The 20369-nt window shown below is 33.0% G+C and overlaps 1 long non-coding RNA gene and 1 pseudogene across 1 annotated transcript; one reads left to right on the top strand and one right to left on the bottom strand.

The window, feature by feature from the left end:
- Nucleotides 1-8774: 8774 nt before the first annotated feature.
- LOC120209836 lies at nucleotides 8775-8989 on the bottom strand. Its single transcript, XR_005524446.1, has 2 exons — nucleotides 8907-8989; nucleotides 8775-8874 (listed from the first exon to the last, which is right to left on the bottom strand). It is a non-coding gene; the product is annotated as an uncharacterized LOC120209836 (long non-coding RNA).
- A 238-nt stretch (nucleotides 8990-9227) lies between these two features.
- LOC120209837 lies at nucleotides 9228-15963 on the top strand (annotated as a pseudogene).
- Nucleotides 15964-20369: the final 4406 nt, after the last annotated feature.

Raw genomic sequence — 20369 nt, 5'->3', positions numbered from 1 at the left:
TTTGGAATTTACCTAAGACAAGGTTATCCAGAAGTTGAAGAATAATTCAACCAGAAGACTTAAATATTTATCTTTTGTGATAAACCTTTTTAATTTAGGATTTTTAGTTTGATTATTATATTATTATTTTATTTAAGAATTAGTTATTTTATTAGAACTCTTATTAGGATTTTTAGTTTGATTATTTTAGGAATGCATTATTTTATTTGCTTAGAACTCTCGGGTTATAAATACACGTTCAATAGTTGAAACTCATATTGAAATTTATTTTACTTGATTATTTATTGAAGTTCTATTTTTCTTTCATCTCCATCTTTCTTTATTTATTTTCTTTCATTTTTTTTCTTTTCACAATGCTAAGCATGATCCAATTCATGATTGGCTAAACTTCTACTTAGCCAAAGGTTTTGCAAAACTCTATTCCATTCGTGAGAATTGAATCTTGATCTTCATACCTTCATATCGTATTTTTTATTCTCTAGAAACTGGGAGTGGCAATCGGTTATTCTCTTAAAAGTTATTACATCTTCAACTCATAAGGTGCACATTGATTTGAAGACTGTTTTGCTTGAAGTTTAGAAGTCGGATTGGTTGGTCGTAATTTGGCTTCCTGTGAACAAACTTAGCGACGGTCCGTTAAGGGGAATTATGATCGAGTTTGATTCTCGCTGATACGTTATAACTCGAGTCGGGCTTTTCCAAAATTTAAAGTTATTTTGGATCTAACGGCGATAGACGTGGCTAGTTCAACAAAGATCAGATTTTGGAGATAGACATGGAAATTTCGATTAACCAGATAGAAGAGTTAGCTGCAGGGGTTGAGCCTTGTTGATTATAACCGACATACATCACGAAGGAAAAATTTTTGATCGAAATTGAGGTTAAGCAAAACCTGAGGATATATCATATTTATTGAATTCTTCTACTTTATTTATTTTCTCATTATTATTATTTATTTATTTATTTTATTCATTTATTTTCATTAATTTTAAATCTCCCTTTTTATTTTCTTGCAGTTGATTCAATCCGAGAAACAACATTATCAAATTTCCTTAGTCCTTGTGGATCAACTCTACTTCTCTATATTACTTTATTTATTTATTTATTTGAGAATTAGGAATTATTTTTATTTGACAAATTCGATGCTTGTCATATCCTTCATGTATTTAACTAGATTGATGAAGATGTCATCCTTCATTTGCTTGATTTAGAATCTCAAGAAAAATGAAAGTTCCCCCATCATGCTCATATCAAATTCAGCTTGCATCAACTTAGAGAAATTTTGGCAAAGAATAACATTAGTGTAATACTCATTTTCATCCCGGGTTATTTAGTTCTAGTTTTATATTATTATTTTCTTTAAGTTAATTTTATTTTTAATTGTGTTAAGTAATATTTATCACCAAATATATAAATATATATTAGGTTGGGTAATGCTTGTTATTCATACGATATGTTACATGCGTATTGTATATATATGTATGCAAATATGCTAATGTTATGTGTGGGTATATGTTAATACGTGTGTGTGAATATATAGTATATGTGTACTCACATATGTTAAATGTGGATGGACATATATTATATTTTATAGATATATACGTATATACAAAAAAGGACCCAAGTTACAACCCCAAATAATCAATTCCGTACGCCTAACGTAGATGACCAGAATGGATGGAGAAGCCCTGAAAGAATTCCTAGCACTTTGGATTCATATGCCGCCAATGATGTCCAAGGAAATCGAACGTCCGATTTTGCAACGCGTGTGTGACACGCAAAATTTTCTCAACTCATCCACGCGCAAAGATGGCCCCTTTTGCCACCTCAATTGTACCTGACGAAGTTGTACGAATTGTTAGTTTGTTACCTTAACCCTCGCTGTAACAGTAACAATGGGGAAATTTTTTTACAGGTCACAAGGCTTACATGCAAAGAAAAAACAGAAAAGGAGAATCATTTTTTTTCCGGATACATATAATCTGTAAATGAGAGAAAAAGGGGATCCAAAAAGAAAAAAGAGAGAGGAAATAGCATTGTAACCCTTTTTTGGGGAGAAAATCTTCGTCCTTTGTTGAACCCGAGGAAAAGGGAAGCTTGTCGTTGGACCTCTTTGGGTCTGAATCTTCCACGAGGGTTGGGGTTCTAAGGGTAGTTTTCTTAAGATAAAATAAAGAAAACAAGTCGAAGGAGAAACCCGATGACCGGAGTGATGATTCGAACAGAAAAAATTCTGGACGTACTCCACTCTCGACGGTTTTCGATGAATCCGACTTTAAATTGAAGTTTGGGATGTAAGGAGGTTCAAAAAGGCAGAAAACGCTTCATATTCGCTACCGGAAATGGTGGCCGGCGCCGTTTCCATGGCGGCCAGCGCGGCAAGGTTTGACCGAAAACCGGTTCGAATATGTTTTCTGTAATCCCTTTATTTTTTATTTTGTTTTATTTTGATCCCTTTTTAGTTCTAATTTTACTTCGTCTTTTATGCATCTATTTTATTTCAGTCCCTTTTGAGTGTTTTGATCTTTACTAGCAAATTTTACTTAGGTCCCAAAACTTTATTGTACTTTCGAACCTGCTCTTTATTTTATTTTATTTTTATTCGATTTAGTCCTGTTTTGCATGGTTTATTTAACTCTTAAACTATTACATTTACGATTATTTCATTCTCGACATTTTGTATATGTATCCTTTCATATTCATACATTTTTATTATTTAATATTTGGTTAATTTACTCTAAAATATCGATTGGCTTGTGTGTAAATTATTTTACTATTTCTTGCGTTCATTTATTAATTTTCACTGCTGTCAATTTAATGTTCCCGTAGTTTTCGCCTTAATTTCATGAGCTGGAATGGCAATATGGAACGTTTAAATTCCTTTGACTGCTTCGTGCAATTACTCTGCGCATTTAATACGAGTACAAGTTCATACATAAGCATTATAGGCCTGTTTACATGTTTGTATATATGTTAAACCCATTCTGTATCCTATATGGTAATTTTATGATGTATATTCCCTTTTGTTTATTACTTTCCATAATAGTGTACACCTATATATATATTAATAGTATACCAGCATGCATAAGTTATTAATTATCGATTTTTATTATAGTTTTTGTTTGTTTGTAAGTATGGTTATTTTGCTTCATATTAATGTGTAATTTGGTGCATATGTATCTAAGATTTAATTTGAACCAACATGTATGATACCCTTATGAGTATCACTTGGATTAAAATTAAATAATTGGATTAAAGGTAACATTTTTTTAATTTTAGGTTCGTTGTACGTGATTTTCTCAAGGAATAAGAAATCGCTTCTAATTGCTTGAACTAAAAGGGTATCTTATCTGTTGAAATAAATAAAATTGATTTCACTTAAAACTTTGGAGTGAGAAAAAATTATATTCTTTTAATTAAATTCATCGAGAAAAGACTTTTAGATTTGATCTAAGGTCTCTTATTAAAAGTTAGTAAAATAATTAATTTATTATATTTGTATATATTTAAGTTTTGCTTTAATTGGTTTGTGGTTAAAAGAGATCTCAAATGAAACTATATAAGAATGTATAAGTTTTATTGCAAATACAACTAATTAATTAATTAGGTACCAATTAGGGTGCTATGGGGAACTTAAATATTTTTCCATGTCACTTTCTTTTTTTGTAGACATAGAGCAACACCAATCTTTTTCTTCTTTTCTATTTTCTTCTTTTCTTTATATTTCTTCTTTTGTTCTTCTACTTCTTTGACCACCAAATCATGAGTGAGTAAAGACCTAATACACTCATCTAGATTGAGAGTCTTTAGATTCTTTGTTTCAACAATGGAAGTCTTCTTGGATTGCCATGACTCGGGAAGACTATATATCATCTTCCTAACAAGCTTCTCATTAGGAATGACTTCTCCAAAGCCTTTGAGACCATTGATAATAACTGAAAATCGATCAGTCATTCTCTTAATATCTCATTCGGTCTCATCTTGAAGTTTTCATAATTATGATTGAGAAGATTAATCTTAGTTTCTCTTACCTCATTAGTTCCTTCATGAGCAACTTCAAGTTTTTCTCAACTCTCCTTGGCATTGGAACAAGATGAAACTCACTCATATTCATCAGGGCTAAGTGCACAAAATAAAATATGCATTACCTTTGCATTGAGTTGGAACAATCTCCTTTCTTCTTCACTCTATTCATCATAGCTCTAGTTGGAGTAGAATGTCCACTCATCATAATGCTCCAAGCTCTCAAATAACTAGCTTGGATGAAAATCACCATCATATTCTTTCAATTGGCATGGTTGGCTCCATTGAAGTAAAAAGGCTTGTTGATAGATTGAAAATCATTGACAACGTCGAAGCTTGGTGTATAGTCCATGGATGACTTGATTGATGAATTGACTCTTCTATGATCTTCTTAAGATGTGGTAAAACCTTCTAATGAGTCTACCTCTGATACTAATTGTTGAGTCAATCAATTAAAGAAAATGGCCAAGAGGGGGTGAATTGGCAATTTAAAAAATTATTGATGCTTTTGGAATAAGTAAGAAAGTGACACAATGATTTTAGAGTGGTTCAACTTCTTTAATGGAGTCTACACCACAACCTTAGCTTTCTAACTAAGGATTTCAAAAAAAAAATATTAATTTGTTCTAACCTTTTAGGATAAAATGTAACCTTACACAACACTAAGACTTATACCCAAAGTCTTAAGTGTTCAACTCTTCTCAATAAGTGATTAGAAATGAGCAAACTTTGAATATCCTCACAAAGATAGAATGTTTGCAAATTGAAGCTCTCACACACACCCAAGAACACTAGAATGAAAAATACAATGAATGGAATAGTATTTTATGCAAGAAAGATAGAATGAAATACAAATTTGACTCTAATTGCTCTTTGATTGTTGGAATAGTTTTCTTGTCTTCTCTTGACTGTTTAAAGATCCATTTTATATGTCATCATTGATTTCTAGTTATTTGTGGTTGTTGGATGGAGTTTGGAGCCGTTTGAAGTATTAAATTCGTGCATTGAATGCAAACCTGCACAGAGGTTTTGAAAACCACATAGGGGTTTCGAAACTCTCATTTAAAATATCTGACCGTTGAATAGGGGTTTCGAAACCTTAAGGCAAACTTTAAATATTGCCTTAGGGGTTTCGAAACCATGCTAAAAAAATCTTAAACATTGCCTTGTTTCTTGTTACAAAAAAGTTTTAAGACTTCATAAATTTCAAAAACATTTTTAAATTTATTTTTGATATTTTAAACTTAAAAAATATTTTTACAAACTTGGAATTTTTTTAATCGAATAGGATATTATTTTTATTAAAATTTTAATTTAGTCCTATTTTATATCAGAATTATTTAATTACATTTATCAGTTAGGTTATTAGATTAGAGTTAGATTGGTTTGGGCTTGGTTGATGGGTATTGGGCCCGTAAATAACATAAATAATAATAATAATGTAATATCCAGATAAAAAGGGGTGTGTAGAGTAGTGACATTGATTAGCTCTTTATCACCCTAAATATATACAGATTAGAGAAGGGTCATGAATTCTAAACACGATTATCATATTCCATGTTTGGTTAGGCATAATGTCCTGCATTTCTCATTGCTTTTTACCCAAGTTAACAACGCATCATAATGGCCTAACAAACTATTAATCAAAGTCAAAACTTTGTCCAAAGCATGAATTATGGAAGGAAAAACAGTACTAAAAGTTCCTTAAACATTTAATATTGTAAACTAGTCTTCAAGGTGTTAAATATAGTGCAAGTATGATTTATAGTATATAATAAATGGATGATTCTGCCACGCTTGATGAGTAACATTAATTTAGTTTCTAAAACTTTAAAATTATAAAGTACTCAATGTATAATTATAAATTAGTTAAAAATCTAAACAATTATAATAAAATAGTTAAAATCTACATTACATTTTTTTATAATCTTATTTTTAATAATAATTAGATCAAATATTAACTCCTAAATTAAAAAATTCTAAATTCTTTTTTTTTTTTGCTTTGAAGTTGCTGTAACCACTGTCACCGTTGTCATTGTCGCAGCTATTGTTGCTATCGCCATCGTTACCACTGTTGTCATCGTTGTTGCTATCGATGTCATTGATATTATCATCGTCACTACTGTTGTTGTCGTTGATGTTGTCGTCGTCTCTGCTATCATTGTCATTGCCGTCACCGCTACTGCCACCGCGTCAAAGCAAGAAAAAAGAATTTAGTGTTTTTTATCTAGGAGTTAATATTTGATCTAATTATTATTTAAAATAAGATTATAAAAATAATGTAATTAATATTTTATTTTAAACAATTTATATTTAGATTTTTAACTAATTTATAATTACACGTTGAGTAATTTATAATTTTAAAGTTTTATAAATTAAATTAATGGTGTTTATCGATACTCGTCGAGCGTTGTAAAATTTTCCTATAATAAATATAGTATACAATTAATAATTCAAATTATTCAATTTCAATTAATTCGATTAACTAACTAAACTAACCGAAGTTATGTCGATTCAATTAAGTGTATCCCATCTATACAAATTAGTTACATTTTTATAAATTATAATCAATTAAGTCATTTGTTTATTGAGGAGTACGAATAAACGGTCAAATACTTCATAGTCTTTAGTGCTCAAACTTAAGATCACTAAAAATAACAATTATTAATCATTGAAGTAACTTGATTCATGCTAAATATTATAATTATTAAAAGTTTTTTAGAAGAAATTTTAATGGAACATGTGAGTTTGTTTTAACAACTAACGACATTACAACAATAATAGTAAAGAGAGTGAATGAGAAGTTTAATGACGAGCATGCAACTTTTAAAAAATTGGCAGTTAAAGTAAATGTACCTAAACGTTCAGTGACCTATTAATATACTTTACCCTATTTTGTATTCTATAATCAGAGGTTAACTAATAAATCAAGTTTTGGTTACTTTTACTTGCAGCACTGCTGCTACTGGTCAACAGCTTTCATTCAAGAAACGCTCAAAATATAAAAACATCAAAAAGCAACAACCTTTCCACATCTATATATATACATAGGTTTTTAGAAGGTTGTGCAAATTTGGGTACTCGGATTTTTGGGTATTTGATTTTTGGGTATTTGGAATTTTCGGGTCGATGATTTTTCGGCCCGTGTCTCGATCCGAATGTTATGGGTATTCGGTAATCGGGTATCCGGATTTTACGGGTACTCAATAATCGGGTATCCGATATCTGGTTTTTAATTTTTTATTTTTAAATTTTTAATTTAAAAAAATATATACACAAATTTAAATGTTCAAAACTTCGAATTACATACTCTAATATCTGAACATAAAATTTAAAAGTTCGAAATACAAAATATAATAATCCATAATATAAATAATTCATTATATTTTATATAATTATATATAAAAAATAAAAATTAACCGGGTACTCGGGTAACCGGGTACCCGAAAAAAACTAGATTTTGTGACCCGGGCCTGACCCGGGAAATGTCGGGCCGGGTACCCGTCCCGACCCGGCCAGGTAATTGTTTTTAGAAAATTACCCGGTTTTTTAGATCCGGGTCGGCGGGTCGAGTAATTTTGCATACCCCTAGTTTTTAGAACCGGACCGGTTAGCGAACCGGTCATGCTATCGATTCACTGGTTCAACCAGTCGAATCGATCCGACCGGTCGAAAGAACCGGATGACGGTCATAATTATTTAAAAAATTAAATAAAAATATCAAAAATATTTAATAAAAAATAATTTTTTATATTACAAGTCATATTCAAAGCAAGTCATAACATATATAAGTTAAAAACCATAAAATCAAGTGAAACAAAATGATTCAAATTAACCACAACATAATATTTAAGGTAAAACATATTAAATAATAAATATAATTATATAACTATAATTAAAAAAAATTTGGGGCTAAAAAATCATAACAAAATAATATTGTTTGGTATAATTTTTTTTAAAAACAATCCCACATGTCTAAGAAACATAGAAGATCATCCCAAAAGTCTAAAGAGTAAAAATATGATAACAAAATAATCCCACATAGCTAAGAAACATAGAAGAGCATCCCAACTAACTTCTATAAATAATAGAGGTAATTTGACATTCAAAATCATTGAGCCTTTTGGTGAACATTGAGTGAACTATTCTTTCACTTCAATCAAGCTCGAATTTTAGGCTTCAATCTAGCTTCTAAATTTTTTTTTGAGTTCAAGCCTTTTCGAGTTCAAGTTTCAATATTATATTTCGAGTTCGAGTTGAACTTAATAATTTTTAGCTCGTGAGTTTGAGTCGAGTTTAGCTTACTTTTAAAGTTTTTAAGTTCGAGTCGAGCTCAGCAATACTCGAGTTTGACTTGGGTCGTTTAACAAACAACGTTGTTTGGTTTAATTTAAAAAAAAAAACAAAATTAACGGTTTTTTCTGGTTTTTTTCGGTTTTCAGCCGGTCTGGTTTGAACGGTTCAGCGGTTTCGGTCTGAACGATTTAGCGGTTCCGGTCGATTCACTAATAACGGTTCAATCGGTATAGATTGAACCGGACTAGACAGTGATTCTTTGTTGAACCGACTGATCCAATCCCGTTTTCAAAACACTATATATATATATATAAATTGTCCTCTTATATGTACATATCTAATTATAAGTATCTACAACATCTAATGTTGTTCTTAACTTTTTAATTATGATTAAACCCCATCAACCATTACACAAAAAAGTCTCCTCTTTTGGTTTCTTTTTCAGAGCTTCACCCTTTTTATGCCAAAGTTGCACTCTTTAACCTTGGAAAACAAGTCTCTAGATATGCAGCCATGAAATATCCTCTCCTTCATAACTTACTTCCGGTGCAAAAACTGAAGCTTTTCTTCACCTTATACCGAGAAACCCGTTTTTTCTTTGACAGCTCAATGGGGTGTTTAATCGATCTGAACACGACCGGGGAGGATGAATCATCGTTGTGTGGTTCTTTATCCCCATCTTCGGTGCTAAGTGCTTCTGGTTTTAGTTCTTCAGTTTGTTTAGAGCTTTGGCATGCTTGTGCTGGTCCACTTATATCTTTGCCAAAGAGAGGAAGCATAGTGGTGTACTTCCCTCAGGGACACTTGGAACAAATTCCCGGTTTTTCAGGCTTAGCTTCAGCATATGATCTTCCCCCTCATCTGTTTTGTCGGGTTGTTGATGTCAAGCTCCATGTAAGCTTAGCTACATGTGGTTTCTTAAAGGGGAGAGTTTTAAAGTTTGGATTTTTTAAATAATAATTCAATTATTGTTTGAGGTTTTGTTGGTTTTAATTATGATTTGTTTTGGGCTTTCCATTGCTATGAAAATTTATGTTTTTGTTGGCAGATGAGGTCCATGTAAACAGATGAGGTTTGTGCTCAAGTTTCACTGGTTCCTGAAAATGAGGTGAGTTTTATTCTATTTTTTCTTGTATGGTTTACCCATATAATCAGTTTGAATCAAGTTGCCTTCACCTTAGGTGCTTCATTTTGTCATGGTCGGAGGAGAAGAGGAAGAACGAAGGAACGAGGAGGATTTGGGAATAGAGGAACAAGGGTTAGGGATTGAGGAGAGTAATTTGGGAATTGAAATCAGAAAAGGGTCTGAAGCACGAGGGAGTCATGTGTCTCACTTATCTGATGGGTTGGAGCAGACTAAGGAGTACCAGACGAGATGGAGTGGCCCTATCAAGATGGCCCAATACCTGCAGCACCAAAAGAAGGATAAGAAGCAGTTGGTTAAGCATTCTGTTAGTACAGAATGCCAGCTGAAATTGTTAGATTTCCCGTACTAGCTAGTAACTAAATAAATACCTGCTGTGTAATCAACATTTCCCTTATGAAATGAATGATGAACTTTCCTTTTCTCTAAATTCTCTCTTCTTCTATAATCTCTATTCTCGTAATCTTCTCTATTTCTCTTCAATCCATAACAATTGGTATCTAGAGCCTCAATTCCTGGCAATTTTTCAGTGGGTGTGACAAAGACAAACCAGAATATGGCTGAAACTGATTTTTCTGTACTTCAAAAACAAATTGAAGACAACTACAAGAACAAATCAGTTCAGAGAATAAACAGGTAAATATTCCTAACCTTCCTAAGACTGATGGGAAGAAACCTATGTTAGTGACAGGGAAGAATGAATCTCGATTTTCATATAAGATCAGTGAATCTGAAATCCTAAAATCTAAACCAGCACATGGTGACTCCACTAATGAGTTCACAGCCAAGGATATTAGGATACTTCACAATAGAGGGCATAAACTGTTTGAAAAAATGTCTAAGCTAACGTTTCAGCATTGGATAGATCATGGCAGTAATGACAAAATGTTAAGACAAGTTTTCACAGGTGGTGTTGATAAATTCATCAAATGTGAGTTCAATGTCGAGGGGATAAACCTCTACATGAACAGAACAAAAAAATGGATTAGGTTGGAATTTGCACAGCAACTTCAAAATCAAATGGAGATTCCAGATGCACTAAGAAAGAGAATCGTCCCTTATTATGATACGGGATGGAGGATGGACCACTATAAAACTCAAATTCTACAGTGCCAAAAATCTGCTACAGAACATTCCTTTAAGGCAGTGTTGACAAGTGTTTCCAAACCAGGTGGTGGCGAGTTTGGAAGGTTCTACAGCTTGCCTGCCCTGAATGATCCAAGGATTGATAAACTGCCATACTCTATTAGAATCTTGCTTGAATCTGCGGTTCGTAACTGCGAAAACTTCCACGATTTCACTGGAGTGCTTGCTGAGGTTGACCTTGCTTGTAGGCGTAATGCAATGCACAAACTTGACAGTGATACAATTAATCCTATGGTTACTGTAGATATTGTCATTGACCATTCAGTTCAAGTTGATGTAACCAGATCAGAAAATGCAGTACAAGCAAACATGGAACTTGAGTTTCAGAGTAACAAGGAAAGATTTTTTTTCCTTAAGTTGGGATCTATTGGCTTTCATAAAATGCTTGTTGTTCCTCCTGGTTCTAGTAGTGTGCATCAAGTTAATCTTGAATATATCGGGCGGGTTGTTTTCAACACCAACGGAATGTTGTACCCCGATAATGTGGTTGGAACTGATTCCCATACAACTATGATAGATGGTCTTGGAGTAGTTGGTTGGGGAGTTGGTGGTATTGAAGCTGAGGCAGCCATGCTTGGTCAGCCTATGAGCATGGTTTTACTTGGTGTTGTTGGATTAAAGTTATTTGGAAAATTAAGAAATGGTGTGACATCTACTAACTTGATTATAACCGTGACACAAATACTGAGGAAGCATGGTGTTGTTGGCAAATTCGTTGAGTTTTATGGGGACAAGTTAGAGTATCTAAATGTTACTGATTTTCAGCTTTTAAAGGAAGCTGTTGATCTTGACATCCGTATCCAAATTGATAAAGACAGTGGGATAATAACAATTATTGATTCAGGCTTGGGTATGATAAAACAAGAACTTGTTGATTGTCTTGGAACAATTAAACAGGGTGGAACTGCTAAGTTCTTGAAGGCTGTGAAGGAAAGCAAAGATGCTGGTACAAACAACAATTTGATCAGTCAGTTTGGAGTTGATTTCTATTCAGCATATTTGGTTTCTGACAAGGTAGTTGTTTCAACAAAGAGTCCGAAATCATACGTACGGGAAGGAGAAGTAAATGAAAGCTCCTATTCTATTTGGGAGGAGACAACTCCAGAATGGCCTCAAAAGCTTGTGAAGAATTATTCACAAATTGTTTCTTTCCAAATTTATACATGGCAGGAAAAGGGAATCAATAAAGAGGTCAAAGTTGATGGGGACCCAGTTGAAGCTAAAAAGTCTGGTCAAGATGAAAACATTGAGAAAAAGAAGAAAACAAAGAAGGTTGTGGAGAACTACGGGGATTGGGAACTTACAAATGAAACTCAACCTATTGGGAATATGCTTACTCATCTATTGGACTATGTGGGTGTATTACGTCGGAATATTATGGATTTAAGGATATACTCTAGGGTGGAAGAATATTTTAGTGGCTATGAAGGATCAACTCTCCTTAGTTGGTATAGAGAAATTATTGACAGAAAAATTATTCTTGTCAATGTGGTTAATGCTAAAACTTATGAGGTTACTGTTGCAGATTATAACAGTCGTTTTTTATTTGGGTACACATCAGTTCGATCAGATTTGGTTGTTGGAGAACTTAGAATGTTTGAACCAATTGGAAATTTTTTCCTTAAACTTCAACTGGTGGAGATAATTGCTCTTATCGGAAGGGAAATAGAAGGTGCTGAACTAACTGTTGTGGCAGTGATTCTAACAGTTGAAACCCAACAATGGGTTTGGGGCAAATATAAGAAGTATGTGGGGTCTAAGTTTGGGTCTATTAAGCTGCCAATCCAAGGACCATGCCTAGCTATTGGGTTTCTACCCCTCCATTTTGATGATATTCGAGTTGGGCAACTTGTTACCTTGAAACGAAGAAATGAGAGGCTAAAAGATATACGGAAGAGCATAGTTTCACAAAACAATGATGCAGTGTTGTATGAAGTGAGTGTGAATCCAGATAAACCACCTACTCTGCTATGGTGTTTAGAATTAACAGTGTATAAGGTCCCAGATATGTTACAAAACAAAATTAAACAACATGCTGATAGAAATCGAAGTGAAAGACAGTTTCAATTCAAAGAAGAAGTATACCTAAATTTGCAGCTCTACAGGCAGACATCCATTGCCCTGCGAAGGAAATTGAAGTTAGCAGTGAAATTTTATGGACCTTATGGAATTCTGGAAAAAATAGGAACAATAGCCTATTGGTTGGACTTACCAGATTCCTCTCGCTTGCATCCAGTATTCCATGTGAGCCTCTTGAAGAAGTTCATAGGCGATTCATCCACTGCTGTCACCAAGCCTCCAACAGTTGATGAAAAAGGGCTGTTACAAATCAAACCCTTAAAGATTATGGGCAGAAGGATTGTAAACAGAAATGGCAAAACTGTGACTCAACTTTTGGGTCGCTGGGAGAATCTCGATGAAGAGTATGACACTGGGGAGGATTATTCGACTCTAAAGGGACAGTTTACTGCGTTTGATCCTTGGGGACAAGGCTCGTCTCGAGGGGTGGGTATTGTCATGGTCGGAGGAGAAGAGGAAGAACGAAGGAACGAGGAGGATTTGGGAATAGAGGAACGAGGGTTAGGGATTGAGGAGAGTAATTTGGGAATTGAAATCAGAAAAGGGTCTGAAGCACGAGGGAGTCATGTGTCTCACTTATCTGATGGGTTGGAGCAGACTAAGGAGCACCAGACGAGATGGAGTGGCCCTATCAAGATGGCCCAATACCTGCAGCACCAAAAGAAGGATAAGAAGCAGTTGGTTAAGCATTCTGTTAGTACAGAATGCCACCTGGAATTGTTAGATTTCCCGTACTAGCTAGTAACTAAATAAATACCTGCTGTGTAATCAACATTTCCCTTATGAAATGAATGATGAACTTTCCTTTTCTCTAAATTCTCTCTTCTTCTATCATCTCTATTCTCGTAATCTTCTCTATTTCTCTTCAATCCATAACACATTTTCTTTAAACTGATAGGGATAGGACAATGGCATCATTATGAATTAAAAATCATTGTTTAATGATGAATTTAACCCCTTTTTTAAAATCTGGTTCATCATTTTGTTGTTTAATGTACTTCTCATTTTGTTTGAAGTTGATTCTGAAATTTTGGGTCTGATTTTGTGTAAGTTTTGCAATGCAGCAAACTGAGCGAATGTTGCAAGACGGGAAGGCGGAGGCAGACGGTGACGAGGCCGATTCCAAAGCAGATATTAAGTCAACAACACCGCACATGTTCTGCAAGACCCTTACTGCTTCTGATACCAGTACTCATGGAGGCTTCTCAATTCCTCGTTGAGCTGCTGAAGATTGCTTCCCTCCCTTGGTAAGTCACTTGCACTTTCTTTATTTCTACATTTTTGTTCTTGATTTCTTCTGTATCTCTTTCAAAGAATTCGGTACGTTTTGGAGAAGTACTCGTCTGTATAGCCATTTTGAGATTGAGTTGACTGGATCTATAGGATTATAATAAGCAGAGGCCATCACAGGAGCTTGTTGCAAAAGATCTGCACGGCATGGAATGGAGATTTCGACACATCTTTAGGGGTATGCTCTAAATTTAATGGATGACACTTCTGGATCAAAGCATTGATTAGCTATTCATTTTTGGGATGTGTAGGGCAACCACGGAGGCATTTGCTCACTTCTGGATGGAGTGCTTTTGTAAACAAGAAGAAGCTCGTCCCTGGAGATGCTGTGCTTTTTCTTAGGTTCGAAATCGCCCTTTCGTTAAGGCCGAATTAATAGCTTATTGTAATCTTATTTAGTGTTTCTGGCAGGGGTGAGTATGGAGAACTGAAGCTGGGAATCCGATAAAAATGGCACTTCCTTTCCATCTTTGTGTAGCAAGCAATTGAACCACAACACTTTTGCAGATGTGGTCCATGCTGTATCTAAGAAAAGTGTTTTCAGTATTTACTACAATCCAAGGTACGTTACCGTCTACACCATTAAGATATGTGACAAGCAATATTCAGAGGACGCAATTCGAATGTGAGTAAAAGAATTTACAACTATTTTGTTGATGTGTAGCAGGGCTAGTTAATCGGAGTTCATAGTACCAATTGGTAAATTCCGGAGGAGTCTCGATCAATCTTTTTCTTTTGGAATGAGGTTCAAAATGAAGTTTGAAACAGCAGAACGAAGGTGCGACCTGATTGAACCTGCGACTTTCGAGTTGAAATTATATATTGTTTTGCCTGAAAAAGGTAGACTGACACCACAGTTCTATCAGGGCCTTAATTGATATTCTTTTTGTAGAAACACAGGACTCATAATGGGAATTGGCGATTTGGATCCTGTTAGATGGCCTAGTTCAAAGTGGAGATGCTTGTTGGTATGTTTCTGATCTATCGGACCATTATAGGGCAACCCTCCCAACCAGTTTCTTTCATTCACAATGTTAGGATTCATAATAGTTCTTTCCGACTCATTTTCGTAGGTAAGGTGGGATGACATTGACGCCAACAGGCATGGCAGGGTTTCTCCCTGGGAAATAGAACCATCTGATTCTATTTATAGTTCCAACAACTTGCTCTCACCCGGCTTGAAAAGGAATAGGGTTGGGTTGCCATCAGGAGAATCGGAGTTAATAGTTCCTGGTAGGTTCTTCTGCATAGCTAAATCTCTTTCCCATGTCATGCAGCTTTATTTGATTTGGTCCTTCATTCTTCTAACAGATGGAATTGGAGCATCCGACTTTACGGAACCTTTACGGTTCCAAAGGGTCTTGCAAGGTCAAGAAATTTCGGGTTTCGACCCGTTCTACAACGTTGCTGGTAGTCGAAACATGCATCGATCTGAAATACGACACAGTTTTCCTTGTTCTAATGGTTTTGATACTGCTGCAATAGGAAATGTTGGTAGAGAGCCATTGGTGAATCCTGATATTTCCTATAAAGGTGTTGGCTTTGAGGAATATTTCCGGTTCCATAAGGTCTTGCAAGGTCAAGAACTTTTCGTAAGCTCTCCGTATGGAAAAGCCTCAACTGCGGAGGAGACTCGAGGAAATGAAAGTCTTGGTGTCGTCCGAAATGGTGGTCGATTGTTGTGGAGTAGAAGTGGATGGTCTTCCTCGATGCAGGGCTATAATACTCATAGTCCTATACAACCATCTGCTGCATTTGCTCAAGTTTCTTCACCGTGTGAAAATAGCTGCAGACTTTTTGGGTTCTCCCTGACCAAGGGAAGCCTTGATGGTACTAAGGAAGGCAACATGGTGCAGGCAACATTATCATCGAGCAGTGGTTCTTTTTTACCTCGTATCGGAGAAACGTTTAACCAGAAGCCTGCGGTGGCAGTGAGCACAGTCGGAAGCAATTGCACTAAAGTAAGCAACCTCTATGCTGTCTGACCAGTTTTTTCGATATTGCATTGTAGGGTAATCTCAAAATGGCAATCCAACTTCTATGCGATTGTTTCGAGTTAATTCCGATGCTGATAGTTGTTGGCATTGTTCTTACAGAAAATTCTGAAGCATTGTCACAAGAAGTACGATATATATCGATGAAGCAGCCGCGGATGCAGCTGACATCAAGCAGGAAGGTGCCTATGGTTGCTAAAGGCTGCATGTTTAGTAGTTTCAAAACTGAAAACTTGTAATAAACATGAAATGCAACTGCCTTATCATGCCTATGATAAGAAAACCTTGAACCTTTATGGTGGTATTCCCAATTCCCACTTTATGCATTTTCATTTCATATTTGCTTTCTGGCTCTGCTACAAGGTTCTAACCGGCTCGACTCTCAACTTTGTCAACTTTTGTGGCTTTCAAATAACAGATCTCAGGGCTTTTGTAACATGTATGTGTTTAAATTGTGATTAACTTGTTTTAAATATTTTTAATATCAAATTCGAGTTAACATTTAACACTTAGGATAATGTTAGATTAATGAGAAATTATTGATATATATTAATTCCTTTACGTAAAGTACACAAATGGTCCCCAATTATATGGTGATGCTTTGTTGAGTTCTCTGGCTATTGAAAGTTATAAATTGATCCTCTTATTATAAGACATTGTTTTATTGAGTCCATCGACTATTAAAAGTTACAAAATACTCATTCGGCTATTCATATTTGTTCCAAACTTGTAATTTCTCGTTAAAGAATTGGTGGTCGTCCTACTGGACGTTAACTTGCTCACTAGGACATGCTAAAATCTTATCATAGAACAGTTTGAGAATATTTTGTGGATGTGTTTTCTATTTATATTATGTTGTCAAGTCAGTGCTTAAAATATTATATCGTCGAACAAATGCTTTTATCTATCTTAATCGACAGGTTAACGTTCAACTCAGACGATTATCAATTTTATAACAGAAAAATACGAGTTTGAAATATATGAATAATCGGTGATTATTTTATAACTTTTAATAGTCGGGGACTCAACAAAACAACGCTTTATAGTCGGATGATCATTTTGTAACTTTTAATAATTGAGGAACTCAACAAAGGAACACCCTATAGTCGATAAACTATTTATGTATTTTAATATTTTAAGGATTCAATTATAAAAATTAAAATTAATTTAAAATTTCAGTCAGAAATTTATCTAATATAATTAACCTTTACATTTAAGGTTGTAAGTTGTGAGCACGAAACAAGTGATATTCGTGATAAATGAATTGTTGTTATTCCTTGAGGACACATATTCGAACACTACTTCGAACACATATTCAATTCATGTACTGTAGATTTAAGTTTAAGTTTAAATTTGAGCTTCAATCGAGTTAAATTTATGATATTTTTATTTCAAGTTTCAATTCATGATTTTGAGTTGAGTTTAAAATTTTTAGGCTTACGAATTTTCAAGCCGATTCAAATGTTACATTATAATTTTCAAGTCGAATAATTGAGCTGAGGTTGTTTACGGCCCTAGTTGAGGAGCAAATGCTACAACGAGAACAACGTGGGAACTGAGAAGACAGCCGCAGTTTTAAAAGACCGCTCTTCCGTCCCTACACTGCCGTGGGATTTTGTTGTTTCGCTTCTTTTTCTATAATTGAGTCCAAATTATTATTTTTTTCATAAGATCACTATTAACGTGATGTTTATTATTTTAATCATTGATCATTAAAAGATTCATGTAATATTGTAGTGATTTTTTATATTATTTAATTTTCACATTATTTCCTCAAATTTCATTTATTTCGATACTATTTTGACGTAATTTTAAGTTGATGGCATGTGTTTCTATAAAATTTAGCCACGTTTTTAACTTAATTTGATATCACCATTTATTTTTAAATTATCAGTAATTGAAATAAAAATATAACATTAAAAATAATTTTATCTAAAAAATTAGGGTAAAAATCGTAAATAGTCCACTGACTATATGTATATTAAATTTTTCGACTATTAAAGGTTATAAAATGACTATTTAATTGTAGAGTTGTTTTGTTTAGTCTCTTTCTATAATTAAAAATTATAAAATAGTCACTAAACTATTCATTATGTTTCAAACTAGTCATTTTTCGTTAAAAATTGACAATATTCTAAGTTGAATGTTAACTTCTTAACTTTGATACAATAAAATTTGATACGAAAATATCAAACGATTATCATATCTAAGTCATCAAATTAACATCTAACTTAAATAACTACTAATTTATTAACAGAAATCTCAAACGTCATTCTATAATCATAAGATCATTTACGGTCTCTAACAAAAAAAAAATTAATAACTATAAGGTAAAATTGGTTGCAAATAGCCAAATAATGAAGTTTACCCCTATATTATTATGCCGCCGCCCAACAGAATTGAACATTCGACTGTATGCATGTTGCCTTTTGTGGTATTATTTAAACGGAAGCTTCTTCCTTGAGACACATGTATCGTTGTGTACTGTTGTTGTCTTTTATAAATATAATAATAATTAAATTATGAGAGTCGGTACTAACTAAATTGATAATAAAGTTAAATTAAAATATATCGATATTAATATATATCTACGTTAAAATACATTTTAATGTTAATAAATATTATATTTAAATTATTTTTCAAATTCAACCAAAATCTAACATGATTTATCAATCGGACAAGTGGGCTTGATTCTAGAAAACTTTTAGAGAAAATAATCAAACCTATTAAAAGAATTGGGTAAACTACACATTCAATGCTTAAACTATCAGTTTTGATCTATTTTAGTATTTAAATTTTTAATTTTTCTTTCAAAAATCATATATAATGTTTAGTTTTTGTTTCATTTTAATATCACATCGCTAAAAATATAATAGTTTAGTACCTAAACTATCAATTTTATCCCGTTTTAGTACGTAAAGTTTTAATTTTTTTCAAAACTTAACATTAAATTTTGAATTGTGGTACTAAAATGAAACAATTTTATGCATGATTTTAAAACATTAAAAGTTTAAGTACTAAGATGGATCAAAATTGATAGTTTAAATATTAAATATATAATTTACCTTAAAGAATTATATCAAGTTATAAACCTTAAAATCTTCCCAGTGTGGGCAACTAATAAATAATAACAGAATATTCGAATCAAAACTTCAATTACTCAAGGAAGAGACGACTAATTGGAATGTAAGAAAGGGTTAATAATAGAATAATGTTAAATATTGAGAACAAATAATATCAAACCCTGTCAATATTAAAATAATAAATAAAATAATTCTTTATCTCTCGATTCTAAAATTTAAATATTTAATAAGTTCACTGTCAATATTAAGTTTGAACTATGTCCTATGTTCTAATTATTTTCAAAAATTATTATTTTTAGAAATTGAAAAACCTTAATGTCATAACCATTTTTTAAACAATTAAGTTTAAAAAAAATTATGACTTTATTTTGAAAAATTAGCGATTTTAAATTAATTTGAATTAAATTGAATGAGAGTCGTCATCAACCTTTGGGTTAGGTAGGTCGAATACCTAAAAATGTATTTTAAAACAATTTTAAGAAAAATCGTTTTTTAAGATAAAAAATTAGTATGCGTTTACCAAAAATCCGATTTAACGGGTCCGGGAGTCGGTTGCGCGTGAGGAATGATTAACATCCTCACAGCGCCCAAAATTGGTACTTAGTCGCTTATACATTATCGCGGTAGTAGAAATTATAAATCAAATATAAAGTTAAAATATGATTCATTTAATTAATTCGCTTCAAATTATTTATTAGGGAAAATCCTTTTATTTGAAAAGAAATATCGAGATTCGCTCATCCTCTGACGGGAAGGCTATCTCTTCTTATTTCTTTCTTAAAAGAATATTCCCTCCTTGATTTTAAAAAATATAAATCGAATATCGACATTTTGCATAAAATAAAATAAATCGCTATTTATAGAAACATGCATTGCATTGTTCAACTTAAAATAAAAAAAAGAATTAATTAGAAAAATAAAATCGATTTATTTCAAATTCACATTTTGTTCGAATGTCGTATCGGATCACACTACTTCGATCAAACAATACTTTCCATGCCCATTCTACAAATTGGTGTTCTTGAAAATATTTGAATAAAAAACATATTAACAAATAGAGGAGTATAAATTAATTAATAGCTAAAAACATATACTTAAATATGTAAAGAAACCATAATGTATCAAACAAACCTATATAATACATACTTATAAACATATAAGGAACAAAATAATTTTATAATGCAAACATGACTAACAACACACATATATGCACAAACTATAAATTGTAAAATAGAATGCTAATAAAACAAGGGTACACATTTGGACTAAAATGCATATACACAAATGGATTAAAAGAAAACTAATCATACTTGA

This window comes from Hibiscus syriacus, unplaced genomic scaffold, assembly GCF_006381635.1.
Source record: "Hibiscus syriacus cultivar Baekdansim isolate YM2019G1 unplaced genomic scaffold, ASM638163v2 tig00020478_pilon, whole genome shotgun sequence".
Classification (NCBI taxonomy): domain Eukaryota; kingdom Viridiplantae; phylum Streptophyta; class Magnoliopsida; order Malvales; family Malvaceae; genus Hibiscus; species Hibiscus syriacus.
The sequence above is the reverse complement of the archived record's forward strand: the minus strand, read 5'-3'. Positions and strand labels throughout refer to the sequence as shown.